This window comes from Prosopis cineraria, unplaced genomic scaffold, assembly GCF_029017545.1.
Source record: "Prosopis cineraria cultivar Desert tree isolate PC_DT_omini unplaced genomic scaffold, ASM2901754v1 PC20, whole genome shotgun sequence".
NCBI classification, from domain to species: domain Eukaryota; kingdom Viridiplantae; phylum Streptophyta; class Magnoliopsida; order Fabales; family Fabaceae; genus Prosopis; species Prosopis cineraria.
The window spans coordinates 179,278-195,699 of record NW_026555351.1 but is presented as its reverse complement, the minus strand read 5'-3'; the positions used below and the strand labels follow the sequence as shown (position 1 = coordinate 195,699).

The following is a 16,422-nucleotide window of genomic DNA, read 5'->3' as shown; positions in this document are numbered from 1 at the left end:
AAACGCAACTTAAAGCCGTGAAGACAAACATAGACATACAGTCCATTAAAAATAATTAATCAAATGTAGCTAAGGCTATAAAAACAAATGTGAACACACAGTCCATGAGAATAATGTTAATCAAACACTGCTCGAAGCCATGAAAAAAAAAAGTGGATACAAAGCCCACATAACAAACATGAGTGCAATGCTTATGAAAAGCAATCTAGCTAGATGTTAACTGTGTGCACCAAATACTAATGGAACTGTCATTAGCAACCAATATTCTATATATAGTCCTTTCAAAATCATTTTTAACACTTTGAGTATGCCATCTAATAGAAGGAGGAATCAACACAGCACTATTAAAGTACTTACAATGGAAACTTTTTACTGCTCTTTTAAAACATAACTCCTTTTATCCTTGATAACAATGAAATTCTTTTCTTTCTTTTCGTAATATGGATACCTTAGTCGCTATAAATTTGAGATATCATTCACTAATTGGTTTAGGGCTATTCTAGTTAAAACTTTTCTTTACTTTCAATCATGTCTTTAAAAACCTTAGTGAGATCTCAATCCTTACCTTTCTTGTCTTCCTCTTTCTTTAGCCTAGAGATGGTTATTACTCTCTAAGTCTCACCAGGCATCATAAAACTTAAACCATAAAAAGTATTCTTATGAACACCTATAGAATATATGCCATAAACCATATGGCCTTGAAAATATCCTCAAAATACTGGTGGCTAATGTCCACTATACATATAATATTATTAGCCAAAAAGATTACTTTTTTATAAGTCACCCCTTCTATACCTTTGCTTTTCCCTTGTCAGTCCCACTTATGCCTAAAAGGTTAGTCAGAAAGAGTGAGATTCGGGTAATCTCAGTAGCAACTATACTACTCATGTATTCACTACATGATATACCTTTTATAAAACATCTAAAGAAAAGCACGTATATAAGCATCATAACCAAAGCATGGAAATTCACGTTAGCCAAGTGGCACAGAAACCGGATGGAAAAACAAGCAATTTTATTCTTTGCACTTTAAGCTCCTTACACACCAAAGGGCCCTATTTTATAGTTCTGGAATCGTGAAAACTGAAGCTTATAAATTAAAAGGGAGGTTATGAAAATTAAGGGGAGGTTACAAGGAGTTTATTGTCCTCCATTATGCATCTCTCGTTTCTACTCTTTTCGTTTCTTCTCCATTATGCATCTTCTATTTCATCCTCCCAGGTTGGGCAGAACTCGCCCTCGAGTCAAATTCATCATTTTCATCAACGTAAGGAGATAGATCAGCGACATTGAAGGTGGCAGATACACCGTAAGAACCAAGTAATTCCACCTTGTAAGCATTGTTGTTGATCTTTTGCACTATCTTGAACGGACCATCAGCTCTCGGGGACAGCTTAGAATTTGGTTGTTTAGGAAATTGTTCCTTTCATAAATGTATCCAAACCAAATTGCCCATGTTAAAAGTTTGATACTTTCGATGCTTGTCACGTTGAGTCTTGTATCTCAAGTTCTGCTTTTGTATTCGGGCATGAACTTGTTCATGTAACTTCTTAATTCCTAGTCCTTTGGCCAGCATCAGAAATATTACCTGCTTATCAAGTGAAGGGGTCAAGTCTAGTGGACTAAGGGGACGAGTGCCATAAACAACTTCAAACGGACACTTCCCAGTTGCTTAGTTGACAGAATTATTATAAGCAAACTCAACTTGAGCAAGAATGAGATCCCATTGCTTCAAATTCTTTCCCACAAAACTACAAAGAAGATTACAAGAATCCTGTTTATTGCTTTAGTTTGGCCGTCTGTCTGGGGATGACTAGCGCTGCTAAATTGGAGATTAGTTCCCATCTTCTTCCATAGTGTTTGCCAAAAAGGGCTGAGAAACTTCACATCACGGTCAGAGTGATAGTCTTAGGAATGCCATGAAGAGGCACAATCTCCTTAAAGTATAAGTTTGCTACTTGAACATCATCATTAATCTTCTGGCATGGAACGAAATGGGCCATTTTTGAGAAACGATCCACAACTACCATGATAGAATCTTTTTGCCTCTGAGTCCATGGTAAACCCAGAACAAAATCCATAGTTATATCTTCCCAAGGTGCTTCTGGAATTGGCAGAGGCATGTATAGTCCGGTATTCTGACCCTTGGATTTAGCCAAGTGACAAATCCTGCATCTTTGTATATGCCTGTTGACATCCCGTTCAAGTTGAGGCCAGTAAAATTCTCCTTCACCAGGTCAACTGTTTTATACGTCTAAAATGTCCTACTAATCCACCGTCATTGCTCCGAAATTATGGCTTCTCTCAAGGAACCCTGTGGAATACAGAGGGTTTTACCTCGAAATAAAACCCCATGGTCTGTAGAATTGGTGGAAAGGTTGATTTACAGTTGCTTCCCACACTTCTCGGAAATCATGATCATCCTGATACAACTATTTGACAAGTTCAAATCTAACAACCTTAGTTGTAGTGTTGTAAGTAGCACATGGCGACGACTAAGGCATCAGCTACAGAGTTCAGAGTTCCAGCCTTATGTTTGATAAGGAATGGATAAGTCTGTAAGAGTTCACTCCAACGAGCATGTCTGCGACTGATCTTCTGCTGGGAATTCAAATACTTGAGAGCCTCATGATCAGAAAAAAGTATGAACTTTATTTAGGAGATAATGACTCCAATGTTGGAGAGCTCGAACAATGGCATATAATTTCTTATCATAAGTAGAATATCTTGACATCATTAAGCTTCTCACTAAAAAAGGCAATAGGATGGCTCTACTGGCTTAAGACAGCACCAATCCCGGTGTTAGAAGCATCACAACTAACTTCAAACACTTGGTCAAAGTTAGGAAGAGCTAGGACTGGAGCTTCAGTCAACTTCTTCTTAAGCTCCTTAAAGCTTTTATGAGCTTGATCTATCCACTGAAACTTCTCTCCTTTGGTGCAATCTGTAAGTGGTGCAGCAATTGAACTAAAATTACAGATGAACCTCCTATAGAAAGAAGCTAATCCGTGGAAGCTTCGAACCTCCTGGATAGATTTTAGAATTGGCCAGCTGTCAATGGCTGCAACTTTGCTTGGATCAACACGAACACCTTCCGCAGTAATGATGTAACCCAAGAACACAACTTCATTGGTGAGGAAGGTGCACTTCTTGAGATTTGCATAAAGCTTCTGCTCACGAAAGGCTTGCAAAACTTGCCGTAAGTGATCTAAATGCTCCTCTTGATTCTTATTGTGAATAAGAATATCGTCAAAGTACACAATAATAAATTTACCAATGAAGGGTCTCAATACCTGATTCATCAGACGTATAAATGTGCTAGGGGCATTTGTTAACCCAAAAGGCATCACATTCCACTCGTATAAGCCATCTCTGGTCTTAAAAGCGGTCTTCTACTCATCTCCTGGCCGAATTCTGATTTGATGGTACCTACTACGAAGGTCAATTTTGGAGAAAGTAGTGGCACCATGCAATTGATCAAGTATATCATCAAGCCGAGGTATCAGAAACCGATACTTAATAGTGATCTTGTTGATGGCTCGACAGTCAATGCACATTCTCCAACTTCCATCCTTCTTAGGTAGAAGAACAGGTACAGCACAAGGGCTGATACTTTCTCGAACTAACCCTTTTTTCAACAACTCTTCAACTTGCCGTTGGACTTCGGCATGTTCCTGGGGACTCATCCTATAAGCAGGCTTATTAGGAACGACTGCTCCTAGAACGAAGTCAATGGCATGCTATATGTCTCGCATTGGGGGCAACCCTGGTGGTATCTCATCAGATATTACATCTGGAAATTCTGACAATAACGGAATGACTCTAGGTAGATTGGCCGTCTCGTCGTTCACCTCAAGCACCAGAATAATGCTCATCATTTGGGCTTCAGATTTTGACACCTTGAATTCCTCCTTAGTCAACAAAGACACTAACGGCTTAGAGACACTAGATTCTCTTGAAGATTGGCCAATCTCATTGGGTGGTAGAGGCGCTAGTGTGAACTTGACACCATCTTTCGTAAAAGAATAAGTGTTCGCTCGCTCGTTGTGCATAGCATGTCGGTCATATTGCCATGGCCTCCCCAAGAGAAGGTGGCATGCATCCATGGGAATAACATCACATAAAACTTCATCACAATATCGATTCCCAATAGAAAAGGTCACAAGGCATTGTTTAGAAACTTTTACCTCATTCCCTTTGTTGAGCCAATGAAGCTTGTAAGGTTGCAGATGATCTTGTGTTGACAACTTCAATTTCTCCACCATGTAGTCAGATACTACATTTTCATAGCTTCCACTGTCAATGATGACATTACAAACTTTTCCTTAGGCCGTGCAACGAGTGTGAAAAATGTTGCGTCGTAGCCAAGGTTCTTCTTTGACTATTGTTGTATGCAAACTTCATCTAAGTACCAATGCTTCTCCTTGATCAGCAGGTGTGACCTCCTTGTCATATACGGGATCAGTGCCGTAGAACTCAGTGTCCTCCTCATCTTCTTCAAGTGCTTCATACCCTGATCCTTCTCGAATAGTGACAACCCTTCGTGTAGGACAGTCCGCAGCAATGTGGCTAAATCCTTGGCATTTAAAGCATTTGATTGCTTTAGAACCAGATTCCTTGGCAGCATTGGATGGTAGTTTGCGCATAGCAGTAGGTTGTGGCTTGCTTGAGGAGTTGGTCTACTGAAATTCTGCTTTACGGCCTTTTGGAAACTCCTAAAGGATGAAGGTTGGAAAGTAGATCTCTTGGGCATCTGCTTCTCAACACGCACGGCCAGATGAATGACATCATCCAAGGTCCAATATTGTTGAAGCTGGACTGGACGACTGATATCTGTGTTTAAGCCTGCAAGGTACTGAGCTATTGTTTGCTCCTCCTTCTCCTGAATATCACCCTTCATCATGAGTTGTTTAAACTCTCTAGTATATTCTTCTACAGATAAAGATCTCTGTCGAAGATTTTACAACTGGATAAAATTATCCTGGTGGTAATGATCTGGTAAAAATTTCTTGGTGAGCTGTTGTTTCATTTTCTCCCAAGTCTCAATCTTGCAATTTTCCTCACGTTCTCGCTTCCATCTAAGGTTTTCCCACCAAATAGAAGCATGTTTCTTGAGTTTGAAGGCGACAATTTTGACTTTCTGCGCATTTGGAATCTCCTTGTATTCAAATACTCTTTCAACAGTTTGTAGCCAATCTACAAACTCGTCTGGCTGGAGCCTTCCCTTGAATTCAGGAATGTCAACCTTGATGTCATTAGGGCAGAATTGTTGTTGTTGTGGGTGGCGGCGATTGTCAGTAGATGACGAACTACTGCTTCCCGAATCTCTCTCTTAAGTTTTCTCTGTTGTTGTTTAACAGAGTTTGCTGTAATTCCACAGTGGCTTCCAATTCTCGTATCCTACGTCTCAACTCTTCCATCTCAACCTTGTGCACATGTCTACGTCTTGGAGGTATTTTGGATAAGTGTCAAGTCTAGGGATATGGGAAAGATTGGGGTGCAAATGGAAACGTTGAAGGATATAGGGGTAAGTGAGATTTTTTTCTTTAAAAGGTTAGGGGCAAAATGAAAATTTTGGATAGTCTAGGGGGTAAAAAAAAATTCTAGAAGAATGATGGGTCAAATTGAAATTTATGAAAAATATAGGGGTTAAAATGGAATTCAGGTAAAATCAAGGGGCAAAATTATAATTTTAGAGAAGTTTAGGGGTTAAAATGAAATTTCAAAAAAATTTAGGGGTCAATATGAAATTTCATAAAAATAGGGGCAAATTTGAAATTACTGAAAGATTTGGGGTGAAAATGTAATTTTTGAAAAGTTGGCTGACTGGGTACAGTGACTTGGCGACTGTGACACGTGGCAGAAAACTACTGGGCTGACCTGTCGTTGACTGGTCAGAATGCTGATGTGGCAGCTGACGTCGGCGTCTTCAACCTTCGGATGGCGCGTGAAGGCGCGTGGACCAGCGGCAAGGCACGTGGTCTTCCGAAGGTGGCGCGTGGAGGCGCGTGATATGTTTTTCGATGACGGGGAACCTCTTGTTCCACGTTTTCGGACCTCCTGAGCACGATGGTGATGTTATTTTTCTGAGAAAATGCCTGGTTTGTAAAACGCGAAGACATCAAGGACTCCTCCTCTGAATCTCTCTTCTTTCCGGCGTACTTTCTCAACTGTAACTCACTCTTTCGCTCTCTGGACCAGCTCTGATACCAAAATGGCACAGAAACCGGATGAAAAACAAGCAATTTTATTCTTTGCACTCTGAGCTCCTTACACAACCAAAGGGCCCTATTTATAGTTCTGGAATCGTGAAAACTGAAGCTTACAAATTAAAAGGGAGGTTATGAAAATTAAGGGGAGGTTACAAGGAGTTTATTGTCCTCCATTATGCATCTCCCGTTTCTGCTCTTTCAGTTTCATCTCCATTATGCGTCTTCCGTTTCACCAAGGAAACCAACATAACAACAACAACATCATAATCATACAAGGCAAAAGCATCATCTTAACGTGCTCATAAATAAATATAAGAGTTAGTAGTAGTTAGCTACTGATAGTTGTTTTATCTCTTAAAGTCTCCGATGTTGGGGTTTGCTCACAAATACCAACTCCTATTATAGGATAATGCTAGGGTTACCATTCATATAAAGCTTCTTTTATAAATAAAGAATGCACCCTAGCCTACTGACTAATGCTTGACTTTAAGATTGAAAAGGTGACTTACTTTGGCTTAAGAACATATGACTATAACATATAAACTTAAACTTCTTTAGCCCATAATAATTAGCTTTAGGTGGAAGCAAATGCCTTATAAAATCCATGTCTAGTGCCCAAATATGGAACAAAAATCTACTAACTTGGACTTTGGGAATTCTCAAGTTTCTGCCCCATATATATTTTTTAGAATTTTGTATTAACTTTGAAAAATTATAATTCTAGAAAAATCATTTGGGCATGATCTAGGTCTCTAAATAAACCTTGGGATGTCCTCTTTTAAATATTTTTTTTTATAGAAGCCCCTTTTGCTTCAAACCACTCACAGCCTCTAGATTCCCTCTGTTCCAAATTAAAACATAGATATTTCCAGTTTTCACTCCCAAATTTTAAAAATTCATAACTCATTCAATATTAATCGTATGAGCATGATTATGGTCTCAATTTATCCATCTTAAACCCAATTTTAAGAGAAAAATATCATGTGGACCATTCTATAAACTTATAATGCCACAATCACAAGCAAAGTTCACTTTAGCTAAACTCACTTCTAGTGACTTCCAGATTTCTGGCCTTAACTTAGAGAGATCATAACTTTTTATATACTTATTTGTTTAACATGAAATAGGAATCATTTTAAATATTATAATGTCTTATAGAACATATCCAAATTTCATAGTCAGAATAGAAGTGCACAATCTGAATAGTATCACAAAACCAACCAGACTCTAAACTGGACAGTGATGAACTTATGCTTGTATCCCATAGACTATCCTTTGGGTTTGGAACTATAACTTGTTTTAAGACACTTTCAGCCTTTAAAACAAACTTGCATCAACATTAAACAGCATTTACCAAGTTTTTTAAAACTTCATACATGTCCAAAAACTTACTGGAAATTTCGGACAGAACAACACCTTGACGAAAATTACATGCATGCTTCCTACTTGATGCTTTTTATCAAGATCATCAACATGCAAGACCATAAGTGATCAAAATTCAAACATTTCTCCTAAGAACAGCCCTTCAAGGTCTGAGTCAAGTGGAGACGAGAATGATCAAACCATTCAAACTTACATGTAATGGAAGAATCAAAGAGAGAATGGAAGGAAACCTAAGGAAATCATATTTATCTTTGGTCTTTGACCTTGGATCTGCAAGATCTCTCATCCACCTTCATCTTCTCTCTCTAAGTTGCTGCAGCTTTCTCTCCTTCCTCTCTCTCTCTCTTCCTTTTGCCGAAATATAGAAATGGGGAGGCAAATGAATGACTTAACCCACATGTAAATGAAAGCTAATGCATGAAATGGACGATGTTACATGAACCGTCCAGATTTAGATTTAAAACTTTTATTTTTATTTTATATTTATTAAAATAAAAATTTATAAAAATTAAAAAAATTAATAATTTTGTTCATCACCAATATAAACGAATATGGTTCAAGCCAACGTTGGCTTTCTGATCACGTGAAGTGAAATCCACAAAACACGGCTGAGAACAACTTTCTAAGGTTTAAATACCATGCACGACCATGACTTCTAGAAAAAATTATTTAAAAAATTAATATATATATATATATATATATATATATATATATAAGTATGTGTATGTATGTAGTCAAATGAAGGAAGACAGAAATGAGGGAGGATCTGGACAAAGATTAAAGAAATGTAGACTAACATAATGACATAAAATAGAGTCTTCAAAGTAGTGCTCCACGATAAGAAGATCAGTAGTGCGCCTTCATCAAAGTCATAAAACAATTAATTAGATTATTCTCTGGTCCAAATCCCTCGTAAAATTCAATTTTACTCTGTTTTAGTATTTAACCAGACATTAGCACTCTGGATTTTTCATCTCTTTTTCATCAGTCTTTCAGAAGAAAACAAGAGCAAGTCAATCTTTTACATGCCAAATTCTCCGACTTAGTAGTCCCTTTGGTTTTGTATCTTTAGGTTGCTGCAAGTAATAAGGATTGTTCATTGAAATAATGGGAATTAGTTCACTTAGAAACTTATTACCTGTTTTTCTTGTGATTTCTGGCTTTTGTGCAGATTTTTGCACTGCCTCTGACACTATTACAACAACTCAGTTCATTAGAGATTCTGAAATTGTAAGCGCAAACAACAGTGAATTTGAACTGGGATTCTTCAGCCCTGAAAATGCAACGAATCGCTATGTAGGAATCTGGTATGTTTCTGACTCGAATGTCATCTGGGTGGCTAACAGAAACCAACCATTGAAAGATTCATCTGGAATTCTCACAATATCTGAGGACAAGAATCTTGTTGTATTGAATGGAGATAAAGAGGTTGTTTGGACTTCAAATATATCAAACAAGGCATCCAATTCCGCTGCTCAACTTCTCAATACAGGAAACTTAGTCATGCTAGATGACACAGGCAGAACATTATGGGAGAGTTTCCAACATCCAGGTAATTCATTCCTTCCAAATTTGGTAATTAGCACTAACCAAAAAACAGGTGAGAAACTGAAGGTTATTTCATGGAAGAGCCCTTCGGATCCGTCCGTTGGAAGCTTCTCCAGCGGTCTTGAACGCCTCAGTACGCCTGAAGAGTTCATCTGGAATCAAACACAGCCATATTGGAGGTCAGGTCCATGGAATGGTCAAGTGTTCATTGGGTTATCCAAGATGTATACTTCCTCATATCTAAATGGCTTTGACATTGGAAGGGAAGAGAGTGGGTCTGTTCACATAACATATTCTTTGCCAAATGAATCTTTCTTTTTAACCCTTGTTTTGAGTTCTGAAGGAAAACTAGTTTTAACCACCTGGATGAACAAACACAAAGTTGGGATGCGAACTGTTCAAGATTCAATCTGTGATATGTATGGCTTATGGGGGACATTTGGAAGCTGCGATCCTAGAAATTCCCCAATCTGCAGCTGTTTGAGAGGATTTGAGCCAAGGAATGCTGAGGAATGGAATCGACGAAACTGGATTAGTGGATGTGTGAGAAAGGCATCATTGCAGTGTGGGAAGATGAAAAGTGGGAGTGATACAGATAAAGATGACGGGTTTTTGAAACTTCCAATGACAAAAGTGCCAGATTTTGCAGAGAAGTCATATGATTCTGAGGACATGTGCAGAATTCAATGCCTAAATAATTGTAATTGTACAGCATATGCATATGATGCTGCACTTGGCTGCATCTCTTGGACTGGAAACTTAATTGACATTGTAAGATTCTCAAGTGGAGGAGTGGATCTTTACATCCGAGAAGCCTATTCTGAACTTGGTAGATTTAGTATTTTAACAAAACATTTAATATTTTGATATTTTTTTACTAAGTTTATTTCTCAGCTTCCCCAATATATATATTCTAAACTATTTACTGCAATGAATACAGAAGGAGAAAAGAAAGAGTTGAAATTAGTCATCACAGTTACAGTGGCAGTAGGAGTAATTATCGTTGTTGCTGCATGTATTGTATAACTCCGCCTATGTTTATAGCCGGTCCCAAGCCCGGGTAAAGGAGGAGGGTTGTGTTAGGCCATCAACAGTCAATGTAAAAATTTGTTGAATCTATCATGAACATGGACAATGGACGTTATAATGTTAATGCTAGGTCGTTGCCTGTAAGTAACACGTTGCATGGCTCGAGTACAGTGATAAGTGAGTTAGAGCCGCTGCATCGACGCCCGGATGTAGTGTTAAATGAGCAAGGGCTACCGCGTCATCCTAGACGCACGCGGCTAAAGAAGTTAGTCCATAAGAGCAAAATTAGATTTGGTACTTGGAATGTTGGGACATTAAATTGTAAATCTGTAGAGGTTGTAAGGGTTATGATTCAAAGGAAAATCAATATCCTTTGCTTGCAAGAAACAAAATGGCGTGGAGAAGAAGCTAAGGATATTCAAGGTTTTAAACTTTGGTATACAGGAAAAATAAGTGCACGCAATGGAGTAGGCATCATTATAGATAAAGAGTGGAAGAAGAACGTTGTAGAAGTTAGCAGAATTGGAGACAGAATTATTTCTTTAAAAATGATAATTGGATGTGAGACTGTTAATATTGTTAGCGCTTATGCGCCGCAAGTCAGGACAGAAGCCAGTCTTAAGGAATTATTTTGGGAGGATCTGGAAGGGTTGATTCGACACATACCACAGAGTGAAAAGATTTTTATTGGAGGAGACTTTAATGGGCATGTCGGGAGGGAAGCTGGTCAGTATGCGAAGGTGCATGGTGGTTTTGGTTTTGGAGAGCTAAACAATGAAGGACAAACTCTTCTTGATTTCTCATTGGCGTATGATTTTAAGATTGCCAACACTTGTTTCAAGAAGAGAGATGAGCATCTCATCATTTACAAAAATAGAGCCTCAAAGTCACAGATTGATTTTCTTTTGGTTAGGAACACAGATAGAAAACTTTGTAAAAATTGTAAGGTGATCCAAAAACATCGACAAGTAGTAACACCAAGGATTAGGTGGTGGCAATTAAAAGGTGAGAAGCAAGATATTTTCATGCGAAATCTTTTGGATAAAGGAATTTGGGATTTTCAGGGAAGTGCTAACATCATATGGGAGGATATGGCTAAAAAGATACGGGAGGTTGCAAAAGTAGTTTTGGGAGAATCGAAAGGTTCTGGTCCGAGAGATAAGGAGTCTTGGTGGTGGAATAATAGTGTACAGGACAAAATCAAGTATAACAATGAGGAATTGGGAGAGGTACCGTATGGCTAAGAAGGAAACTAAGAGAGCTGTGGGTAAAGCTCGTTCTAAAGCTTTTGAAGAATTTTATAAGAACCTTAAGACAAAGAAAGGAGAGCAAATATTTATAAGATTGCCAAGAGTAGGGAAAGAAAATCAAGAGATTTAGAACAGGTAAGGTGTATTAAGGATGAAGAGGGAAGAATTTTAGTTACAGATGATGAAATTAAAAATAGATGGGAAACTTATTTTTCTAAACTTTTCAATGATGGAGAGGATTCATCTAGTAACTTGGAGAATTTAGTAACTGGTGAAGGAGAAAAAATTTGTCATTCTATCGAATAATACGTGATAAGGAGGTAAAGGAAGCTCTTAAGAAAATGGCAAATGGTAGAGCCAACGGACCTGATTGTATATCTATCGAAGTGTGGAAATGTTTAGGTGAAGAAGGGGTAAGATGGTTAACTAAGTTATTTAATGTGATTTTACGGTCCAAGAAAATGCCTGATGAGTGGAGGAGAAGTACATTAATTCCTATTTATAAAAATAAAGGAGATATTCAGAATTGTACTAACTATAGAGGGATTAAACTCATGAGCCACACAATGAAATTGTGGGAGAAAGTAATTGAGCACAGGTTGAGATTGGAGACAAGTATTTCTGAGAATCAATTTGGTTTTATGCCAGGTAGATCAACTACAGAGGCGATTTATCTACTAAGGGGATTAATGGAAAAGTATCGTTGTAAAGATAAAGATCTACACATGGCTTTTATTCATTTGGAAAAAGCTTATGACCGTATACCAAGAGAAGTGCTTTGGAAAGCGTTGGAAAAAAAAGGGAGTACGGATTGCTTATATTAAAGCCATACAAGATATGTATGAGGGGGTAAAAACTAGTATAAGAACGCCTAGTGGTCAAACAAAGGATTTTCCTATAAAGATTGGACTACATCAGGGATCATCTCTGAGCCCTTATTTGTTCAACTTGATTTTAAATGTTTTGACGGAACATATTCAAGAGGAAATCCCAAAATGTATGCTCTTCACGGATGATATAGTTCTTATAGTAGAGACAAGAGAAGAGGTTAATTGCAAACTTGAGTTATGGAGGAGGACATTGGAGTCGAAAGGTTTTCGTCTGAGTAGAAGTAAGACGGAATATTTATATTGTAAATTTGGTAAAGGACTATTCGAAAATAATTTGGAAGTGAAATTGGGAGATCAAATTATACCTCAAGTGGAAAAGTTTAGATATTTGGGAGCCATTATTCAAAATGATGGCGAAATCAGTGGAGATATTTCACATAGAATTCAAGCTGGGTGGTTTAATTGGAGAAAAGCTAAAGGAGTTATTTGTGACCGTAAGGTGCCTAATAAACTTAAAGAAAAGTTTTATCGCACTGCTTTCAGACCAGCAATGTTATATAGTAGTGAATGCTGGGCTCTAACGGGACAACAAGAGCATAAAGTTGGACCAGCAGGGATGAGAATGTTACGATGGATGTGCGGACATACACGTAAAGATAAAATTTGAAATGAGTACATACGCGAGAAAGTGAGGGTGGCACCTATTGAGGAAAAAATGATAGAAAATCGGTTGAGATGGTTTGGGCATGTACAAAGAAGACCAAGGGAGGCACCAGTGAAAAGAGTGGAACATATAACTTTGAGTCCGATTAAGAGAGATAGAGGAAGGCCTAAGAGAACACTCTTGAAAGTTGTTGAACGTGATCTCTTAATTAATAATATTCCTAAAAGCTTGATAAATGATAGAGCACAATGACGTCTTGCAATCCATGTAGCCGACCCCACCTAGTGGGATAAAGGCTTGTTGTTGTTGTTGTTGCTGCTGCAGCATGTATTGTATGGTGGTGGGCTACAAGACATTATGGTATGTTTGCCATTTCTCTATTTAAGTTATTTGAAGAATATTTATGTCCTGTTTCTCATGTCCAACTGTCCTATTTTCACTCTTGTTTTTTTTTTTTAAATTCTTATCATGCTTGAATTCAGCTAGAAGGAAAGGAAATAATGGAACATTAACGCTGGAAATAGAAGAATCCCATTTAAAAAACCACAGGGCAAACCTAATTGAAGACTTGAAAATAGCTAAATTAGAGGAGCTGCCACTATTTGATTTTGGAATAATTGTTACTGCAACAAACAACTTTCGTTTTTCTAATAAGCTTGGAAGAGGTGGCTTTGGTACAGTATATAAGGTAACTTAACAATGTAAAGTTTCAAATAATATTTATGAAGTATTCTCTTTTTCTTAACATATTCTTGTAGGGAGAGTTGCAAGATGGACAGGAAATTGCAGTGAAGAGGCTCTCAAGAGCATCTGGACAGGGGCTAGAAGAATTTTTGAATGAAGTGGTTGTTATTTCAAAGCTTCAACATCATAACCTAGTAAGACTTCTAGGTTGTTGTATTGAAGGAGAGGAAAAGATGTTGATCTATGAGTACATGCCTAACAAGAGTTTGGATGCTTTTGTATTTGGTTAGTTAATTGCTTACCTCTATCTTATATGTGGACTTAGCCATCTTAAAATTTTTCTTGTTCAACCCCCAAATTTATTATAAATCCTTAGCTTTTCCTATATGAATTTCATATATTCTTCCTGCTTTTCTAAGTCCTTTGAAGTTTGAAACTGAATTTAGAAAAAAGGATCTTATATAGTTTTTGTTTAAGAAAGCAAAAGCCTTGTACTTTTCTTAATTCAAACACTTTCATATTTTGTGAATCATTACATAAAGCATCATTTCTCTTGTTGATGCAGATCCTATAAAAAAGAAGGCTTTTGATTGGAAAAAGTGATTTAACATAATCGAAGGAATCTCTCGTGGTCTACTTTATCTCCATAGAGATTCTAGATTAAAAATTATTCATAGAGATCTAAAGCCTAATAATATCTTGTTGGATGAAGAGTTTAATCTAAAGATATCTGACTTTGGTATGGCAAGAATCTTCCAAGACAATGAAGATGAGGGAAATACAAGAAGGGTTGTTGGAACATAGTGAGCATGTTTTCTATCTTTCTATACATAATATTGTTATAACCACGAAATATTCATATCATTTAATCTTACTTTTAAGGATTAAACGCAGTGGCTACATGTCACCTGAATATACAATGGAAGGGTTATTTTCAGATAAATCAAATGTGTTTAGCTTTGGAGTTTTGCTGCTAGAGATTATTAGTGGTATGAAAGTCACAAGTTTTTATGTCTATGAACACTCATTGAGCCTCTTAGGATTTGTAAGTCTCTCAAATTTAACTTTGGTATAATTTTAGCAAAGCTACATGGATGTGTATTATTTTTGCTACCTTTGATTTTATTTTCAGGCATGGAAATCATGGAATGAAGGGGACATCATATCTTTTATAGACCCTGAGATATCAGCTCCAGATTTTATCAATGAAGTTATAAGATGTCTGCACATTGGACTTCTATGTGTGCAAGAACTTGCAAGAGACAGACCTTCTATGGCCACAGTAATGTCAATGCTTAACAGTGACATTGTTAATCTTCCTCCTCCATGTCAGCCAGCATTCAATCAAAGGCAGGCTGTATCGAGTTCAGAATCTTCTCAACAAAGCAACAAATCATGCTCCAACAACAGTGTAACTCTCACAAACATACAAGGGAGATAGAAGACTGATTAAGAGAAGCCAAGGCTAAAATAATGTACCAAGAGGCTTGGGGACAATTTTCATACTGATAATGTGTAGCTGGGCAATGTTCTGCTGATGCATATGAGATATCCAAAAGATCATTAGATCCATCAATGTCTTGTGCAGCAGAGCAAACAACAAACAATGATGAGTTATGTTTCATTAATAAAGTAACTGTCTCAAATTTTGAGGGGATAGACTTGGGTGTTTTTCTGTTTCTATTCCATTTGAGAGATCTTAAATACGATCTTCCTCAGTATACTTTCAAATCTTCAACAGGGTAGCTCTAAATTATATATATATATATATAAATCTTCTACATTGATAGTACTAAATGTTTAATATGTTAATTTGCTATAGTTCATGAATATTTATGGTCATGGTTCCTCTTCCGAATGCTAGTTTGTGAATCTATGATGTGATTTCTGTGTTCATTCCAATCATCATATCTGATTATATAAGGTTAGATCCTCCAAATCGGGCAAAGTTCTAATTAAAAAAACAAAAAAAAATGCTCTTCTTCTATCCGCTGGTGGTGTTACAGCATAAGAAATGGTGTGACACCATAAGAAATTTGCTAAGTAGCAAAAGCGTGTAGGGCTGGGCAATTATTTCTTTCTGGTGAATTTTGCAAAATGGGGTCATTAAGAGCTATGGTTTAATCTCCCGTCCTATTGACAATAGTTGAAAACATGCTACAGAAAAGGAAAGAATCAAATCAATTTTTGATGGGAAGTTTCTGGAAGGAAAATACTATACGAAACTATAGCTTTATCTTTTTTTAGGATTTAAACTCCTGAGACACATTGCAACACTTCTGCAATTTTCTCCAGAGATTCATTTACTACAAGCACAAATTCTTGTTGTAGAAAATAGATGACATATATACAAGTAATGTGATCAAAGACAAATATTGTAAACATCCTCTGCCTCTCACAAAATTGTGAAAGGACCGTGGATATCCAGTAGTTTGTTTAATCATCATATAAGAAGACAAAAGAGAGAACAAAAGCGTTCACTAGGAGAATACAAGAACTAAGAGGACATATTTTTGTTATGAAGACATGGAAGCCAAAACAAACTTTTCAAGCAACATATTTGGAACGGAATAACACCAGCTAGCCACAGCGTTACAGCACCAATATTATCCCATTCATTTCCATTAATGCTCATACATCCGTTTTACATAAATGTACAGCTCAATAATAAGCATTAATCCCTTTTATTTATTTCAGTTGTAATCCCCCCCTATCTCAGTAGTATAAATAGAATATTTTACACTGTGTATGGGACATGAACAAATTGAGAGAAATAAACTTCCAGAGTTCTTTTCCTATTTTTTCTGATTTCTGTACCATTT

General features: G+C 37.1%; 1 pseudogene; it reads left to right on the top strand.

Annotated features, from left to right (window-relative positions):
* The first annotated feature begins 8,605 nt into the window (after positions 1–8,605).
* Positions 8,606–15,054, top strand: LOC129294924 (G-type lectin S-receptor-like serine/threonine-protein kinase SD1-13; annotated as a pseudogene).
* Positions 15,055–16,422: the final 1,368 nt, after the last annotated feature.